Source organism: Perognathus longimembris, chromosome 16 (assembly GCF_023159225.1).
Source record: "Perognathus longimembris pacificus isolate PPM17 chromosome 16, ASM2315922v1, whole genome shotgun sequence".
NCBI lineage: Eukaryota > Metazoa > Chordata > Mammalia > Rodentia > Heteromyidae > Perognathus > Perognathus longimembris.
The window spans coordinates 35,651,893-35,671,231 of NC_063176.1; the positions used below are offsets into that span (position 1 = coordinate 35,651,893).

Below are 19,339 nucleotides of genomic sequence, written 5' to 3' on the forward strand. Positions count from 1 at the left end.
TGGGATTTTTTTTTTAATTTTGTGCTGATTCTGGGATTTGAATTCAGTATCTTGTACTCTCATTTGGCTTTTTTGCTCATGGCTGGTTGTGGCTGTGCTCATGGCTGGTTGTGTGGCTACTTCAGCCACACTTCCAGTCTGGCATTTTGTTGCTATTATAAACTCTTTCAAACTGTTCTTCGTAGACTGGCTTTGAATTGTGATCTCAAATTCCTCAGTAGCTAGGATTACAGGTGTGAGCCACTAGCACCCCCACTAGATTGTTGTTAAGTAATTGGGTTTAAGTGCTGATAATTCTTAAACCATGGTCAAACTTGGGCAATTCTCATGATATGAGAGAATCTCCTAGCAAGTAGGGACAAGCTGTAGGATGATTAGGAATTGCTTTATTGAAATCAAACAAGAACATGGCAAAAAGCCGGTGAAAATTCCAGATGACAAACAAACAGCTGGCCTTCCTAGGCTTTTGATTTATACCTGAATCTGCTTGGTTTTTTAATGGGCTGCATAGTACTGTTTGAGGACTGAGTGGGGTCTGCCTTGCCGTATGGAGACCTTTTTCTATGAATGCTGGGCATTAGCATATTTGATGGTCCTTTGATCCAGTTCCAAGTCCTAAACCAGAAAGAAAGGATTATAGCTAAATACTCGTCAGTCAAAGAACAAGGATTGCTGGGACCAGATGTGCGAAATGGTCCACAAAAGAGAACCAGAGTGTTCTCTGAATACTGATTGGATCATGTTTCCTGGGCTGAGGTGTGTCTCTGAGTTTACTGTAGCAACAGTGGTGTTGACGGCTGGGGCATATGCTTCTGGTGGATGAGCAGCTAGATTATGTATGAACTGCTCTCTGGGCAGAGCTGAAGACTGGAGCTGATACCTTCACATCCACTGGTGACTTTACAAGGAAACTTTGACGCCACTTGGTTAACATTACAAACATTTTGCCTCACTAGAAGGTTCTGGATGTGAAGTGCTTGTTCCTTTCCAAGTTGATTTTTAAGGCAGGAGGTAGAGACCATGACAAACTTAAGCAACTAGATCTGCTGTGGGTAGCTTTTCTATTTGTTTTTGTTTTGTGTGCTGGAACTCAGACCCACAGCTTCAAGCATTCCAAGCATACTAGACAATTGCTCTACCACGAAGCTGGTTGTATATTTTCAACATTAGGTTATTTGTCAATTTCATTGATGAGGTTTTTTAATTGAACCCTTTTAAATTGAGTCCAAATAGAATGAGGAAGGGGGAAAGTGGAGAGATTATTCAGATTCCAGTTGACAAAATTATTCAAGTTTTCTGAGCATCATTTTCTCCCGTCTGAGAAGTGAAGATCATGTGTGCAAGTGTATGTATGCAGTACTTGGCACACTGATAAGAGATGTGGCAAATGCTTAATGAATGTTTGCTTTTGGCTCTCTTAAAGCAACATACACATAGCAGATGCAGATAATTACAGGGCTTCCTTTCCAAGATGCCAGAGGTAGTGGAGCGCGGGCGGGGTGGGGGGGCCCTCAAGGACAGTTTCTAAGGTGAAGCAGATGAGAGAGAGGCTGTTGCAGACCCTAATGAGGTGGGCTGTGGTACAAAGCAGGAAGAGCCCTTCATAGCCCATCCCCCAGGAGTAATGTAAATTAGGTCACACTGCCTTGGTTATGTTTTGAAACCTAAGTATAATTTATATTTGGGTGGGGGAATCTCTTAGGCTATCAGGACCTCAGTAGGCTCATGGGCTGATAGGGATCCTTGGGCTGGCTTCTGGAGCAGTAAATAAAATAGCCTGTTTTCCAATGAAAGGTTCTGCCTCCCTTCCCCGCCCCCCCCCCCCCACTGGTCCCCTCAGTTCTCATTCCCTAGAAGAAAGGGCCTTTATTCCTGCTTTACAAAAAATAAAAAAGACTTTCCTTTGTTTTTGGTTCTTTTTTTTTAACAGCAATTTACAAGAGCAAATTCAATTTGTAATGCCACAAAGGAACAAGGTTTTCACTTGCCATGAATAAAACATAAAAGTGTTTCATTTTGCTTGGGAAAAGGAGCCCATTTCGCATTCTCTTTTGTAACTTTTCTTGCTGAGAACATGGCATCTCTTAGGGGGTTTCTTGATGTGGTTAAAATGAATGAAAAAAGTATGTATACCAGACTTTTAAAATCCATGCCTTTCTGAGCTTATGATTTGCTTTAAAGAAATTCTAACACAATAAGTGTACCTTGGATGAGAGGTTGATCTCTCTCTGTGCCTGTGCCAGCCAGGTTGAGTTGGCAAAACCACTTATTATGAACTGAGTAAGGAGTTACTGTCACCTCCAATGGTGGCTCTCTCTTGGGTTTGGTTGTGAAGTTTCAGTCATGGCTGAAGCTTTGTCCTCTCGGGGAATCTTGCCTGTCTTTATTGTGCTATCTCTAGGGGCCCATTGCCTGGCACAACAAGGCTGTCTCCTCCCTCCCTCTTGACTTCACTGTGCTTTGGTTCCTGTTGATGACAGTGAGACAAACCCCTCAAGGCTCCTAGATTGGAGGCGGGTGAGAGGAGGTTCATACATTTTCCAAATTGTCAAATGCAGCCCCAGGGTTGGCGCCTCTACTCCCATCGCCATGGTGTAACGGACAGCTTGCTCAGATGTGTGGATGGCTCTGGGCCTTACAGCTGGGACAGATGAGCAGAATGCCACCTCATCTTGACTTCAGTCACAGCACCCTTACTCTCTCATACCCTGGGGCAAGCTTTGGTCTTGTTCTTTGGAAGTACTGAAAGTAAGCAAATGAAATCTCCGTGCATAGGGGACTTTTAACAAGGACTGTCTTTTCCCTGGTGACAGATATAGACCTGACTTTCAGAAAAGGATACCAAGTCCTTTGTGTGCATTGGCCAAAGGCAATAGAGTCTACAAAGCCCATCTGTTTCCCATAAGGAAGAAAATGAGTGGATGACATTGTCAGTTTCAGGCCCCATTAATAGAAAATTCTATGAATTTTCCATATCGGTGTGCCAGGGGGGATTTTTCAGATAAGATATTCACAGATTTTCCTTGAGAGGAAACTAAAAGGTCTAGAGTCACCTGGGAGACTGGATTAAACAAAGTAACCTGCCATTTTTATGCTCCATACCTCCTCCTATGAAGGATGCATTGGAGACCTTTTTGGGTCTGTTAGCTTTGTACTACTGTAACAAAAACCTCAAGTAATTGATTTAAGAAGATTTAAGAAGAGGAGAAGATTATTTCATCTGACAGTTTTCCTGAGTTTGAACCATGGTTATCGGTTAGACAAAAGCATGGTTATCAGTTAGACAAAAATGTTGCTTTCGAGCCTACACAGTGCATCTTGATGGGAGCCTGTGGTGAAGGTCCTGGTTCCCAATATCCCCTTCAAGCCTCTCCCCATATGACTAGAACATTCTCAATGAGGCCCACCTCTTACGGGTTTTATCACCTTCTAGTAGTGCCCTGGGTGGGGGCGTCACTCATCCACATGGGACTTCAAGCACATGGAACACCCTAGAAAATGGTACTCTGATTTGTAAACTCATTAATTTAAATTAGTGGCAACACCACATCGCTGTTTTTGTTTATTAAGAAGAAATTGAATTACTTTCAGTAGCTGTTTTAAGTGGAGACCCTGTTGGGTCTGCTCTAATGAAGATGAAATCCCTTCATAATTAATAGCAGCCATCCAAAGCACTGAGCCCAAATGCTTTTTAATATTCAGGTGGAACATTTATCCTGTGATAATGTTCATGCAGTATTATTATGCAGCATAACATCTCTTCCTGCAGAGTCCTTTATGTTATAATCTTTTCTGGGTTTGATGAACAATATTTAATTAGATCTTTCTGGGTAGTATAGTTCCAAATGACTTATCTTTAACTCAGTGTTTGATTATGATTTCAGGAGCTTTTATCTAAAGAATAAAGTTAGCTTCAATTGTCATGAATTTTTTTTACATCCTCTTTTAGGATATTCCCTCAGGTTTTATGAAAGAACCTGGTTCAAATTGTTTCAAAAGGCTTCTTTTCACACATATTTCATGTTCTTGTTTTCTTTACAGTGTTGTTTTAATTTTTGTTTGATTTTTGTTTGAGGCGTTAGTAGAATATGGAAAATTTTGACTGATAGATTTTGAAATGTGAAAGGCAGTTTGGTGATGAATGTTTTTCCCTGTTTTAAGATTAAGAATTTCAGACTAGGTCAGAGATAACTAGTGTGTGTAGAGCAGAGCACAGATAAGACCAGCTGAGCAAAGTGAAACGAAGAGCTTGATAAACTGCTCTGGGGACCTGTGTTACTGTGACACAAGATCTAGAAATAGTTTATACATTTTAAAGGGCTGTGAGAAAAAGAAGTGGGAAGTGCAGTCTGGCCCAGATCTTTGCAGAAAGAGCTTTAGAGTAATAAAGCACGCAGAGTAGAATGAGTTGATCTTGGCCTCTGCTGTACAGAGGAAGTTCATCGTGCAAAGAGTGGTGTTCCTTTTGACTCCCTCTTTCCTAGCTGTGTCTCAGTTCTACCATGAGCTCTCAGGACTGCCTGAAGGCATTGCACAATCCATCCACTGTTGCTTAGAGTGAAATCTGTGTGTATTGAATGGAGTACAGGCCAGGCTGCCGCCGGATTAAAGACTTGAGAAGCTGCCGTGAACAGTTACTCTGGCAGGGCAGCCTTGTGCCACTTAGGGGTGCAGGCTCCAACCTGAGGTGATTGATTGGTTGTCTTGCCATCCCCCAAATGCTGTCATGGTCTGATGAAACCAAGAGTTTTGTCTCCAGGCTGAGGATGACCTGGAACTTGCGTACCCCACTGAGCTCACATTCTATTTGCATTCTATGGACTGCATTTATCAGCACGCTTCTGTGGGAAATAGAGTCTGGAGTGAGACAGACAATTGCTAGGTTAAAACTCCTACCACAGAGGAGGTAAAATAATTGGTCTTCCAACACCATATGAAATGTATCACCCCAAGCTTCTCAACTCCAACCACTGCTGTTTCCCACACTCAAGCCAAACTTCCATGCCCCTGGGCCAGTCTTATTTATTTTTTTGTGCCAGTTCTGGGGCTTGATCTCAGGACCTTGTGTTATGTTTTGGCTTTTTCCACTCAAGGCTGGTGCTCTATCACTTGAGCCACATCTCCACTCTGACATTTTGCTGCAGTGGAGGTGTCTCAGGGACATTTTTGCCCAGGCTAGCTTTGAACTAAGATCCTTCAATCTCAGCCTCCTGAGTAGCTACAACTATAGGTGTGAGCCATTGGAGCCCAGCTCTGTGCCAGTTTTATTAAGCTGTGGTCTCAGTTCTGGACCTGTGTCCCTGCTCTCCTTTGTGATATGCTGAGGCTGACAGTGTAAAACTTGGTCTTGCCTCTCAGCTACATATTAAGCTCCCTCCTTTGCTTCCTGTTTCTCTGAGCATTTCCTAGCACTCTGTCTATCTCAATACATTTCTGAACCAACATTCCCAGAAATGCAAAACCGGCTTCATCATACCGTTTCTTCAGATATAGCAGCACAGCCACCATTAGAGTAGCTTAATGCTCTCAATTAAGGTGAGTCATGGTTCCTGAGGATTCCTCCTTTGAGCTAGAAAAACCAGCAGCTACCCATCAGTGCCTCTGCCACAGGGGTCAGAGGTTAGTTCTTGAGACTCCTCCTCTAAGCGTCTAAGTTTTTGTAATTGCAACCTCTCTTTTGTTCTCTCCAACCTGCGTGCCATACCCCCCTCTTACAGTTGCTACCCACATGTCTCATGGTCTCCTTTGCCTTTTGTATTACCACTACTTTCAATTCTGTAGTGTGTGTGTGTGTGTGTGTGTGTGTGTGTGTGTGTGTGTGTGTGGTTTTTGCCCCCAAATTACTCCTGTAATCCTAGCTGCTTGGGAGGCTGACATCTAAGGACATGGTTTGAAGCCAGCCCTGGCAGGAAAGTTTGTGAGGCTTTTATCTCCAGTTAACTACCAAAAGGCTGAAAGTGGTAGAGTACTAACCTTGAGCAAAAATGCCTAAGGACAGCAACTAGGCTCTGAGTTCAAGCCCCAGGACTGGCACCAAAAAAGAAAAAGAAAGGAAATTTTTTTTAACTCTTGATTTTAGGGATTTCATGGTTGCCTGATTTTGAGTTGTTGAATACAGTCTGTCATGACAGTAGCACATGATAGATATGTGATTTGCCTCATAGTGGTAGAGAAGCAAAGAGAGAAAAGGTCTCACAATGTGCCCTTCAAATGGCCTAACATCTGCCCCATAGATCACACCTCCTTAAGGTCCCACCACTTCACAGTACCTCCCCTAACTGGAAATCAAGTCTTTAGAATATGGGTCTTGAGGTGATTTGTCTGAACAAAGCTATATCAGAAAGCACTGGGCTCTCCTCTCCCTCAAAAAGTACAGGCTGTATAGTTTCATTTATGTAAAATTCTCAAAAAAGGCAGTGCAAACTAATCTCTCTAGAGTGACAGAAGGCAGAGATCTTTGAGAGGCAACAAGATTTGATTATAGACATTCACTGTCTTCTATTGTATTTATAGTTTTACAGGTATATTCAGATGTCAGAACTTCCCACATAGAGGACACCGCATTTTAGGCATTTTGAGTGAGCGTGTATGGCTATTTTTTTAATGCGGTGACACAGTAGCCCCTACGTCAAGGAGACTTTCTTTCTGACTTGGTAGAAATTGTCGGTGATAAAGAGCATATCTGATGGAGATGACAGACAGTTAGAAATAATGGGCCTCTTGGTTTGGAGCTAATCTGAGTTATGCTGTGGTTGGCCACTGTTGCTTTTTCTGGGTGTAATTTGTTGGGGTCCCTGTATAGAAGACTGAGTTTCCAATGACATCTGGTAGAGGCGTCTGAGTCAGACAGTAATGGGAGATTGATGGAACTCCAGGGCCTGCTGATGAAAGTTTAATCTTGGATGTGTGCTGTCTCGCCTCAGGGAGAAAAGTCTTTGGGGAGAGCAATAATTCTCTCCCTATGCTACAATATTATCTTGACCTCTGGAGCTAATTTCATTTTAATACACCACCCATGATAAGCAGAGGCATCAGGATTTACTTGACCATTTTGCTGACTTATACTATGGTGGTATTTTATCTTTAAAAGTGGCTTCCTTCCCTCAATTAATCATGCTGGGATGCTTGCTATACTTGTAGTGTAGAAGACATTGTGACTGTCTAAGAAAAATTCCCCTGGAACAGGTGTGGGGGGAAGCTCTTTTTCTGCCAAGGACTGTCTGAATATTTAGAGCATCATTCTTGGATGGACCATACAAAATTATCAATGCAGGCAGTCTGCCGAGGCTAACCAATGAGAAATATAAGTGCCTACCTGATGTCCTGATGTTAAGGACCTTATACTAGAGGAAACAGAAGGGGAATTTCACACTCAGCAGTCATCATGACACTTCTCACTTGGGTAACTATATGAGGAGAAGCCCATCATCCGTCTTGGTGACTGGCATGGGGGTGAGGCCACTGTGTCTCGAGAGAGCCAATGATGATGTGGATCTCCAAAGACCTTCCATCCTGCATTTCCCAAGTCCTAAGCCAGGTGATGAATGGACCTTCTTGGGGAGATAGATGGTGCTTAGCTATGGTGATTCTCTGTGCCAGTTCTCGTCTTCTTGGGTTCCTTGGAACATTCCAGGAAAAAGAGGAGTCATCTTGGAGAAACAGCCAAATCACCCATGTAATGTGGACAAATGTGTGACAACAATGCACCTGCTAGAACATGTGCTTTCTATTGCAAACCACTTGTTTTGGAAAACAAATGGCATATAAATATTAATAAACAGCGCACAGTTGTAACACCTCATTAACTAACAGTATTTAAAGTACAGGTTTTCTTGGATTTCCCTGTTCCTCAGTCATTGGGAATGGAGTATCTTGCATTCTGACACTGGAATATTTCCTTAGACTTTCTCTTCTTGTAAAATCCCTGAGTGACTGAAGGAACAGGCTGTAAAATTCCCTTTCTCTTATCATCAGTAAGGGCCTCATAGAAATCTATAAGGATTTATATGATACCTATTTATTAAGGCCCCACCATGTGTCAGCCACCATGCTTGACACCCAAGATGCAGCCATGAAGGAGAGTTTCATGGGCTCTGCCCTCCTGGGATGTGTTAAGTGGAAGAGGCAGGAGATTATATGGGCTGTTGAGTCCCATGAAGCGTTTTGTGATTTAACTATCAAGTCCTATACTACCATCCCATGGCATTACTGTCCTTTTGATTTAGTCCGGTCCCACCTATTCTGTCAGCCCAACAGCATTTGTATCTCAAAGTACAGGCTAGCTTGTGCTCAGTAACAACCAAAATTCTCAGTGACTTCAAAGTGTTATATTTCCTGGCATTTGAGTCCCTTTCTGCTACGTGTCCATTGTAAGTTGTCTGGAGACACTGCTTCTTGGTAGTCATCCTAAATAACAGCTCCTGGCTAGACTAGAGTTTTGTCAACTATTCTTTTTTTTTTTTTTGGAGGGGGAGGGGTCAGTTGTGGGGCTTGAACTCAGGGCTTGAGCCCTGTCCCTGAGCTTTCTTGCTCAAAGCTAGTCCTCTACCATTCTGAGCCACAGCTCTACTTCCAGTTTTCTGGTGGTTAATTGGAGATGAATCTCGCAGGCTTTCCTGCCCAGGCTAGCTTTGAACCACAATCCTCAGATCTCAGCCTTCTGAGTAGCTAGTATTACAGGCTTGAGCCACTGACACCTAGCACCAACCATTCTTAAAACTCTGCCTAGCAGTTAATGACACATACCACCTATGTTCACATTTCATTGGCCAAAGCAAGACCCAGGAACAAGTCTGGCTTCAAAGGGGTGAGGAGATACACACTTTGCCTTAGGAAGGGGCCTGAATTTTCACACCATACCACATCACACCACACCCTATGAGCTTTGCCATCTCCACAGCATGGTGATATTTTCAGCCTTCTATGGTCACTTAACATTGCACTGTGTGTCTCCCCAGCCACATTGTATATTCCTTAGCAGTCAGCATGTCATTCATTTCTTTGTACTGATTCACCATGATCCTTTCCTTGTGTCTCCTGGCGTTGATGTCCCAGCAAAGCTGAGGGACAGCGTGGTGGCTCCCAGCTTGTATTCAGCAGATCAGTGTATTCATTTCCTGTAATTGGCACATAATACCACGCTTACCAGCTTGAAGCAACAGGAATTTATTGAGCCAGAAATTTAATGTGAGCCTCATTGACGGGATCTAGGGGTAGGCAGAGCTATGCTTCCTTTTGGAGGCTCAAGGACAAAGTCCAGTCCCAGCTGGTGCCTGTTGCCAGCCTCTGTCTCCACGTCACCTGTGCTCTTCTGATATCATCTCCTACAGTCTCCTCTTTCCTAGGATTTAAGGTTTTATTTAGGGCCTGCTCACATAATCTAGCATAGTATCTCCTCATTTAAAAAAAAAAACAAAAATGGGGCTGGGAATATGGCCTAGTGGCAAGAGCGCTTGCCTCCTACACATGAAGCTCTCGGTTCGATTCCCCAGCACCACATATATGGAAAACGGCCAGAAGGGGCGCTGTGGCTCAGGTGGCAGAGTGCTGGCCTTGAATGGGAAGAAGCCAGGGACAGTGCTCAGGCCCTGAGTCCAAGGCCCAGGACTGGCCAAAAAAAACCAAAAAGACATAATCACATCTCAAAGATTCTTTTCCTTCTCAGGTGACACTCCAGGTTCTGGGGAGAAGTTGCTGATCTCTGCAGCCATTCATTGTTCAGCTATGTTAAGACACTGGAGATCCCTCCAGCTCCCAAAGCTTATTTTCTGCCTGCTCTGTCCATCCTCTTCAGCTCTCTCTCTTTCTATGTTACAGATTATGTGGTAACTTGGAAAGGTATTTGTTTTTAGATGATGATGATGATAATTATTTTGACTGATACCCAGGGCTCGGACCCAAGCCCTCCACACTTGCTTGGCTTGCATGCTTATGGCTAATGCTCTACTTCCAACTTCGTTAGTAATTTATTGGAAATAAGAGTGTCATAAACTTTTCTGCCTGGGCTAGCTTTGAACCATGATCCTCAGATCTCCTGAGTAGCTAGGATTACAGGCATGGACTACCTACTGGCACCTAGAGAGATGGAAGCTTTAGAACATTCAAGCTGATGGATTGTTAAGAAAATAAATGGGAGGGACCTCGCAGAGACACCTGGCTCCATAAGACACACAGCAGAGACCCCAACACCACAGTACAGTCACACACTGAGCCTCACATCATCTGTAGCCGCAGCATCCATCAGAGATGCTGCCCAATGAGCACTTCCTCCCCTTTATTTTACTCAGTGAAGTTAAAAACATACAATGTTTATGAAGTAATTTATCATCCTTTCCTGGAAGGGTTACTTCATTTCATGGGTGAACAGTTTATTGCCATAGAACTATGTCTTCTTCCAAAATGATACATAACATGATGTGAAGCCTCAAAGTCTATAGACACTTGGATGGTTTTCTTCCCCCCTCTCATGTTGAAGCTGGACAAGAGTGTACAGTGATGTGAACGCCCTCATCCTTCGCTCATCACAGGGTGCCTGGCATCTCTGCCACGCAGTGGAGAGAGTGGGCACTCTGGTCTTAGACTTCTCTATTTCTAAACTAGAACATGACATGTCAGTGTTTGTAAATTCCAATACAGTCTTGTGTTTAGCCATTTACTAATAAATACTATAATAAGTGTTTATATCACATAAACACAAAGAAAATTATATTATTGGCAAGGAAGGTAAGTGCAAAGACACAAACCAAGAATTATCAAAACCATTTTTTCTCAGTAGTTCTTGCACTTTTATGATAGATTTCTTGTCTGTTTTCAGAATCTACAGTTCTAGCATTGTTTATAAAGCAGTCTCTTAATTATTGTATTTTTATTATCGTTATGTAGTAATACAAAGGGGTTACCATTCAGCAGATCAATTTATAAGTACAATACATACTGATCGATATCACCCTTTCATCATTCTTCCCCATCAATTCTAGCCCAAAGCAGTCTCTTTTTTAATTTTTTTTTTTAAAAGTAGTTGTACTGGTGGGTTTCAATTCCAGAAATCAGGTTATGAGTAGCTTGGTTTATGTCGCCCATTCCATTGTTCTCCCCATCCTTCCCCATTCCTTCAGGTTAGGTAGTTCAGTTTTCACATAGTGTACACTGAATATGACTGTATTTGCTCACCCTTCTTCTGCCTTATAATCTGCTTTATTGTTAGGGGATTTTTATCTTGAAAGCACACATTATGTACCATCTCTGTTCTGATGGCATTAGGAGGAGCTCATAGTGTGGAATTGTAAAGAACCAAGATCAAAACCCAGGCATTCTGTGATCAGTTAGTCATGTCTGCCTTGGTTGTAAAGTAGCATGGAGCATATGTGTGACACAGTGTGCCTGTGGAACATTTAATTATTGGGATGTACTTCCCTTAGACTCTGACACTGTCAGATTTCCCTAGCATCATCAGTTGACAGTAACCAGTTGAGAGATGAGGTAAAAATAAAATTGTGAGTTCTTGAGTACTCTGAATATCTACCATTTATCTGAAATTTGGTCATTTCCTGATGAATATACCTGCTTGAGAAAGAGAGGAAGTAGCATGGTTTTTCCTAGAGACCCAAGTGTCATGCTTGAGAAGAGAAACTCATTTTAGAAGCTACTTGTGAATGAGATGGGCACTTAGGTTTTGATCCCAGGACACAGTGTGGTAAACAGCGTTCAGAATGACCTCAAACACCCTATACATCCCTCTGTGGGTAAGCAGGCAGAATGCCTGCCTGAATATTGAAAACACTTGCATTGTCTAACAGCAACATAGTGTCTGCCACAATGGCCTTTTGTTTTTGTTTTCCATGCCACTGAAAGGAATGAAAATTATTTTTAAGATTCAATGTCTAGCTTGTTGCTGCTGTTCATGTGTGCTTAGGTGAGCTACCTACCCCTCTCTGAACTCCTGCTCCTCAGTGATGTATGATAATGCTGACCTCCTAGAAGTAAAGGGTGATTCCTGTCCTCACTGCTGGCTGTGATCCCTGCAGGTCACAGTTGCTAGTTTTCTAGCAAAAGTCACTGTATTATGGAGGAAAGAGGAGCCACCTCCTTTGGCTCACCTCCAAAAGTGAGCCAGAATAAACTTTTTTTCTATATTAGTTGACTATTTCAGGTATTTTGTTGTGCTGACAAAGCTGACCAACACAAAGATCAATGACTTTATCTACATTGGGTGGTTCCTGGGAAAGCACAGACCAGCCCTGGTGTGGCTTCTCTGCATAGCCCTGTTCCCGGCCACCTCCATCATCTCCTTTGGGGTCTGCAGTCCAGAAATGGCAGGAGCTTCCTACCTTACTGCATGACTACTTCTCAAGTCTCATCACTCAGTTCAACAATTCTACCAAATCCTGAACATTGATCAACATTGGTTAATCAGCACATTTGCTGATAGTATAGTTACTATTATAATTAATCTTATACTCTTACATTATTATATTATATAGTAGTAATATAGTAGTAATTATAATACATATATAGTTATTACATAGAATTATAGCATGCTATTGTAATTACTAATCCTTGGTCAAGAGGAAACAGGCTCAGATAAAATTAATTACCCAGGATCCAACTAGTGAGTGACAGGTCCTAGCATAAAACCCTTTCCTTCCACTAACCTTTGGATGAGTGCCTCCACTCTAGTCTAGATCTACAATTCATTCTCTAAGGATCTCTTAGACCTTGAAGGCTTTACTTGGACATGAACATAGGCTGAGAATACAGCCAGCTTCAGTATATACAGCTTTTGAAATCATGTGTTATTCTAGTTGAGAGTGATGGGAAGTTACCATGGGCCATTACCATCATGGAGGTCAGTAGTATTGCCTAAAGATTGTTGCGATTTGGGTCTTGAATGTCCTTACAGCTCACGTGTTAAAGGTTTGGTTCCCAGGGTGGCACTATGGGTAGGTTGGGGAACTTGAAAAGGTAGGACCTATTGGAATTTCTTTAGGTCTGTGAGGCATGCCCTTGAAGGGGATTGATAGATGCTGCCCCCCATACCCACACACAGGATATGTTGACTGACCAGACCAAAGCCATGGAAACAATTGATCATGGACTGCAACCTTCCAAAAGTGAGCCCACATAACCCTTTTCTCTTTATAAGTTGACTATCTCAGGTATTTTATACTGACAAAGCTGACCACAACTAAGATTATAAGCAGCAGAAAACAATGAGCAGTCTTTAGCAAAAGACAATTTGTCCTCTGAAATCCTGAGGCAGAAACAAGCCTGCAGAACAGACTGGGCTGTTGTAGTATCAATGTGCGCTTCTGCCTTTTACCCTTTTTAGTTTACACGTATTTCTTCTTTTCTAGCTAATGTAAGAATATAGTCTCTCACCAAATTCCTGAGGGAAGAGACTAAGCTAGCATAGGCTAGGAGTTTTCTCTGGTCTAATTGATTATACAAGCCGCTTCTCATACAAAATGCCTGTTGTAGCCAATGGCTTGGGATAGAGTGCTGTTTTCTAAAAAAAGAAGCTAGGACAGACAAGCCAACAAGTGTTTGTCACAGAGTTCACTTCAAGATTTCAAGCAACCCAATGACTCATGATGACATGAGCTGCTGTAGCTGGGTTGAATTGTATTTTCTGTGTTGTGTGTATATGTGTATGTGTTGAGTTTCATTCCTCACAGTACCTTAGGAAAGTTTTATTACTTTCATTTATTTTATAGCTAAGAAGAGGCTACATTGAGGAAAATCACACATGAGAAATCACACATTGATGCACCATAAGCCCATATAGGCCCACTAAAATGTGAAAGATCTGCTTCTGGTAGAATTTAAATTGCATTAACTCAGAGTAGTAGCACTTAGTACTGATCAGAAATTTTGATTCATTTAAATATACCTTTGGTTAACAGAAAAATAGGATAGGGAAAGATCAAGGTAATGTATATCTATAAGAAGTAGATATTAAAATTAGAAGTCCCTGGTGGCTAAAATAATAAAGTGATTCTTTGATGGTTAAAAAATTTGATTTAGCCCCACCGCTACTCTTTAACTATAAATAATTTTGCTTGAGGTAACTAGTTTAACTCCCTTATGGGAAGTGTTCTTCAATCTCCAAGATAATTCAAAATTTGGAATTACTGATTTAATCTTCTGAATATATCGAGAATCTTTAAATATACATTTTCCACTCATTTAATAAGTCATGAGTTCATTTAATTTATCATCAGTGCAGTCAGAAATCATCAAAGTAGACACTGACCTGTGATCACTTCTTTTTCAAAATTTTACTTTAATAGTTGTACAAAGGGGTTTCAGTTGAACATTTACTTCTGTCCTTTTGGTTAATCCTACCACATTAGACATGTCTTATTTTTAAATTAAATATTCTAAATATTTTAAATTAAAATGGTAAGATTGAGGTTGCTTACCATTAAAATTAGCCCCTATATGTGTTCCTAAAAAGAAATTGTAAAGTTTGCTTTGATAATGTAGTTTCCCCTCTTCTCTCAAAAAAACACCAATGCTCTGGTATAGAGAAGGTAGAATCTGTGCTCTGGTGGACCACTGATGCTCACACTTGAGCATATGTAAGACACAGCCGGGGTCTTTGGTAAGCGTTAAGTAATGATCCTGCAGGTAGTTCTGGTCTAGAGCCTGAGAACTTGCATTTTTGTAGGTTCCTGAGTGATGCCAACTCTGTTTGTGCACTGTGCTTTGAAAGGAACTGTTACAGACTGAACAGAACATTTCCTGAGAACAGGTATGAATGTTTTCAGTCTTGCAGCTTTGAGAGAAAGTGCTAGGGGTGACAGATTTAAATAACCAATCTGTTGTGCCACAAGGCTTCATTCTTTGCTAGGAACTCAATTTGGAATATATGAGTTTTTTCTCTCTAAGGTAGAAAGACAGAAGCACAGAGGATTTACTGTTATGTTAATGGAGTTTAAAACTTAGAGCCTCAGCCTCTTTCAAAGCCTTGAGAGAAGGCCTAGAAATGTGCTTATGTGAATTTTGCAAAATTTGCAAAAAGAAAATACTTTTGCATTCTTTTTTTTCAAAAGGACCACAGAGCCAGGCTCCAGTGGCTCACACCTGCAATCCTAGCTAGCTAAGCTACTCAGGAGACTAAGATCTGAGGATCGCAGTTCAAAGCCAGGCCTGGCAGGAAGGTCCATGAGTCCCTTATCTCCAGTTAAGTAGTGAAAAGCCAGAAGTGAAGCTGTGGCTCAAGTGGTAGAGCACTGGCTTTGAGCAACAAAGCTCAAGGACCGTGCCCAGGCCCTGAGTTCAAGCCCCAGGTACCCCTCTCTGCTTCCTCCCCCCCCCAAAAAAAAGGCCCCCAGAAACTGTCCAAGCTTTAGGTCTCATGAAATCTATATCATCTCTGTGATAACTGATGGACATAATATATTTGTAAGAAGTACATGTTAGGAATGAGGAAGTGGGTAGATGGGGATGTTGTATCAGGAAACATGAGCCTTTTGTGACCCCTATAGGGAACTACAGTTGAATGAGCTCAGCGAGGCATTGGGCAGATGAGAATTCAAGTTGCTCTTAGCTCACCCTAAGGGATCAGGTTGCTCTTTGTGTGAGGATACATCAACTGTGTTGGTGACAAGAGCACAAGTTAGGAGAATGAGACAAGTTCAAAGTTTGCCTTCATCCCTTGTAAGTCATTTATTCTCTCCAAGCCTCTTATCTGTACAAAAAAGATGTCAATAATAGCTACCCTAACATGGCCAGTGGTATTATGCCATGTTAGACATGAAAAATATTGTGAAGCTATAAAATGCTACACAAAGTTCATACTTTGTAGCTATACAATGCTAACAAGTAGTATACTAGTTTTTTGTGTTAGTAGAAAGATCTTTTGCTAGATGAGGTATTTAAGCTTCTCCTGCAGAAGGCCAGCCAATAATTAGTAGACTTACAGGGTCATTCTTTCTCTGCCTTAACTGCTCAACTTTGTCATTTTTTAGGTAAATGTAAGCATAAATAAAGCATAAATGAAGTCTGTGGCTGTGTTTTAATAAATCCTTTTTTTTTAAATAAAGTACAACATGCTAAAATTGATCCAAGGGGCTGGTGAATATGGCCTTGTGGTAAAAGTGCTTGCCTTGTATACATGAATTCAGCCGTGGGTCAATTCCTCAGCACCACATCTATAGAAAAATGCAGAAGTGGTGCTGTGGCTCAAGAGGTAGAGTGTTGGGCTGGGGATATGGCCTAGTGGCAAGAGTGCTTGCCTCCTATACATGAAGCCCTGGGTTCAATTTCCCAGCACCATATATACAGAAAATGGCCAGAAGTGGTGCTGTGGCTCAAGTGGCAGAGTGCTAGCCTTGAGCAAAAAGAGGCCAGGGACAGTGCTCAGGCCCTGAGTCCAAGCCCCAGGACCGGCAAAAAAAAAAAAAAGAGGTAGAAGGTTAGCCTTGAGCAAAAAGAAGCCAGGGACAGTGCTCAGGCCCTGAGCACTGGCAATAAAACCACACCCCAGGACTGGCAACAAAAACAAACAAAACTGATCCAAAATGACACTTCCTTTTATAATTAGGAGCTTCCAATTGAGTATAAAGATAAAAAGAATACTAGTAATTAATGATGCTTCTATTTAAGCAACATGGAAAAAGATTAAAATGCTGGCGATGTATCTGCTGTAGTTCCTGTGATATAGCTGATTTCTCTCTAGGAAGGGGCCACATAGGTGAGCTAGGGAGAGCAAGAAGCAATGGATTGGCAAAGTGAAGGGCTGTTCTGGCTCAGAGCTCCAGCTGCCTTCTTTTTCTGCTTCTTGCTGTAGAGTGGCATTCATGAGGTCCTGAGCAGACTCTCCCTTGGCCCTTACAAATAGAGTCTCCCAGTTATTTTTTAATGCTTACTGGCATCCATGTCTGTGATCATGGAAAACCCAAGAAAAGCAAAACAAACAAACAAAAAAAAGTTTTAGGAAAGTCATTTAGGTTGAATGAATCTCATCCATCTTAAAAGGGAGTTAATCATGAAACTGTTGAAAACAGGTTTCTGTGTGAACTGCTTTTACTTTTCTTGAGTAAATGTCCGCATGAGATTGCTGGATGTGATGACAGTGTGCGCAGCCTGAAGAAAATACCAGAAACCATCCTTCCAGACACCATGTCACGTCACCTTGCTAGCACACAGGAGCTCCAGGTTCTGCATGCTCACTGGCACTTTCTATTGCCAGACTTTGAGGGGTGTTGTTGCTCTACGTGATATTCTGAAATGTGCAAAGGGCAACTCCTTGGGGTTTAAAGCTGTATTCTCCTTAAAGCTGATGGTATCAAACGTCTTTCATATGCTTATGAAAACTATGCATGTCTTCATTGGTGAAATATTTGTTGGCATTTTTTAATTGCATTGTCTGTTTTCTCATTGTTGGTTTTGTTTACAATAGCCTCCAACTGGAAAGATGTAAATACATCCCCTGACAGAGGCATAAACTGTGGTACATCATGCAATAGAATTGTCAGCACCTAAAAGAAATGAACTGGTAGACTCAGCAGGCCTGCCCAGGAAAAGAAAGGAGAGTCAAAAGGCTGTGCCCCACGTGATTCCATTTGTGTGACATTTGGGGAAAGGCAAAATGCTGGGGATGGAAACCAGATCCATGGCAGGCTGAGGGTAAAGGAAAGCAAGAATTTTGTCTGAAGAAGGAAAACTTGCTCCCTCTCCATCAACTCCTACCATCTCTCCATCTCCAGCCCTAGCTCTCCCCACCCACTCCCCTTCCCAGGCTTCCCAGCCATGAACTCACTATCAAATAAGCTTGAATTTCTGATGCAAAAACACAAATGTGACTGTTATCTAGTGTAACTGGAGAAGTCATCAGCCAGCTAGCTTTTCCTTTGATAACGTGGTCATTGCTGAGAGAGCATAGACATAATTGGCTATCTTCACCTGCAGTTTGCCATGCCTGTCCAATCCATGCTGCTTCCTAGAGAGAGAAGCAGAGGATGAGGGAAGGCGTGGCTGAGCATTTGGGGCCCTGAGTGCTCTGCTGGTTCTATAAGGATTCTGAATTGGAAAGGTAACGATTTTTTGTGCACGTGGGCACTATGAGTGGAGCGGGACATGTCAAATCTCTTTATAGTCCCGGGAGTGGCCCACAGTCTTCCGTCTAGTGGGAGGTTTATCTGCTGAATATTGCATAAAGAAGATAAGCAATGCTGCCTGCTGAGGGCTTTTAGAAATCTTCCACATGCAAAGATTTTTGTTGTATACATACATTTATTGTAAGTAGCCTTTGAGTTTCATAGGGTAGAAAAGGCAAACCTCTTCCAGGCTATTGGGCAGCAGAATAACTTCCGATTTTCTCTGAGAACTGAGTTAAAGAGATGCATGCTGTAATAAGACCTAGGAGCCTCTTAGAAAAAGGTCACACCCTGGTGTGCATGCATGCCACGATTTGGCTGAGGCTGACATATTTTGTAGGGCAGTGGGCATTCCCTTGCACAAACATACTTCTGCCATGAGCACCATTGGGGTCTCATTCCTGTCAAATAAGGTGGGACTATTACTCTGGGTCCTCAACTCCCTGGCATTTGCTGACCAAGTTTCTTATAGCTGTGAACTGAATTCTTTATTGCTGTTTGTGTCATTGATGGTTGTGTGGATAATTTGCACCTGGGTTCTGCCTCCTCAAAGCAGTATTATTATTGGCTGGATGCAAATATGAATGTCACCAGGGGGATTTTTAGAAATGGATTCTCACCCCAAACCTAATGAATCAGAACCTACATTCCTCATCTGCCAATCCTCATCAGCGGTGTACTTTTGCATGGAAGTTAGAAAGATTTGCACCCAGGTGAGGGTCCTGCCCAGACAGCCCACCTGCGCTGTTGATAACCTTCCGGGGTACTGTGTGGCTCTGGGGATTGTGCCCATGGCAAGTGTTCCTAGTGCTCATGAAGATGTATGTGGTACATGCCACATATCTGTGTGTGGACTGCCCTAAGTGCTCCGTGTTGAGATGGCTACCAAAGATCCAAAAGCCAGGAAAGCCGGGCTGCCTCCTTCAGAAGGCATTGAAGGGATCGTGCAGAGCTTTCCTCCTCCTAAGTTCAGGAAGGATTTTAAGTGGCTTCTTGTACAAGGCTGCTCTGATGAAGGCATCCTAAGGATCTTCATGGCTGCTATTGAAAGATAGGTCAGGGCTGGGAATATGGCCTAGTGGCAAGAGTGCTTGCCTCATATACATGAAGCCCTGGGTTCAATTCCCTGGCACCACATATATAGAAAATGGCCAGACGCGGCGCTGTGGCTCAAGTGGCAGAGTGCTAGCCTTGAGTAAAAAGAAGCCAGGAACAGTGCTCGGGCCCTGAGTCCAAGG

General features: G+C 42.3%; 1 protein-coding gene and 1 long non-coding RNA gene across 14 annotated transcripts in view; both read left to right on the forward strand.

The window, feature by feature from the left end:
* Apbb2 (amyloid beta precursor protein binding family B member 2) overlaps window positions 1–19,339 on the forward strand; it is a 277,295-nt gene that overhangs the window by 221,162 nt on the left and 36,794 nt on the right. The gene's annotated exons all lie outside the window — the stretch shown is intronic.
* On the forward strand, window positions 141–18,494 carry LOC125364887. The gene is made up of 3 exons (XR_007213588.1): window positions 141–1,483; window positions 8,469–8,480; window positions 18,484–18,494. It is a non-coding gene; the product is annotated as an uncharacterized LOC125364887 (long non-coding RNA).